Source organism: Petaurus breviceps, unplaced genomic scaffold, assembly GCF_028583685.1.
Source record: "Petaurus breviceps papuanus isolate PSGF00001 unplaced genomic scaffold, PetGlider_PUasm1.0 90762, whole genome shotgun sequence".
NCBI lineage: Eukaryota > Metazoa > Chordata > Mammalia > Diprotodontia > Petauridae > Petaurus > Petaurus breviceps.
This window is the reverse complement of record NW_027187339.1, coordinates 2,166,556-2,167,386: the sequence shown is the minus strand read 5'-3', so window position 1 is coordinate 2,167,386 and position 831 is coordinate 2,166,556.

Sequence of the window (831 nt, the reverse complement as noted above, 5' to 3'; positions counted from 1 at the left end):
CCTCTTTTGTGATTTAAAAACCCTTTTGTTGTTTTTGTTACAACAGGGAAAAACGGGGGGGGGGGGGGGCCGGTAAAAAAAAAAAAAAAAACATATTGTTTTCTTTTTGAGAGGTCCCCCCCCCCCCCCCCCCACATACACACAACTTGAAGTCAGTAAGTTTGGGCTGCAATCCTGGCTTACCTGTTAAAAAGAGGATAATATTTTTTACCTAGCTTGACAAGGCTAATGCTTACAAAATACTGTTAACCTTGAAGTGCTATATTAATGTTTTACTATTGTTATCATTTTTTAAAAGATCTTAAGTAAATTATCCACCTCAGTTATCTAAAATAGAACTGATCCTCTTGGCTAAATTCATGTAACAACCTCCATACACTTCTCCATTTCTTTCCTCCTGACACTCTATGTGTGTTTAGGGGAGGTAAACTAGTTGTAATAATGACTTAAGCTAACTTAATTAGGAAGGCAATGGATGCTGCGATAAGAAGTAATTTTCTATTCCATGACGGAATAGAAACATATGAATGATTTCTACCTGGATATCTCTCACCAGCACCTCAAACTCAATATGGCTAAAACTGCCCTGTAGCTCCCCCCACCCCTAACCTACTCTTAACTTCAGACTTTTTTGTTTTTCTTTGGTTTTTATAATTTATTTATTTTTAGTTTTCAATATTCACTTCCATAAGAGTTTGAGTTTTTAATTTTCTCCCCTTCTCTCTCCTCCGCCCTCCCAAGACAGCATGCAATCTGATACAGGCCCTACTTATACATTCATATTAAACATATTTTCACATTAGCCATGATCTAAAGAAAAGTTAAAACTAA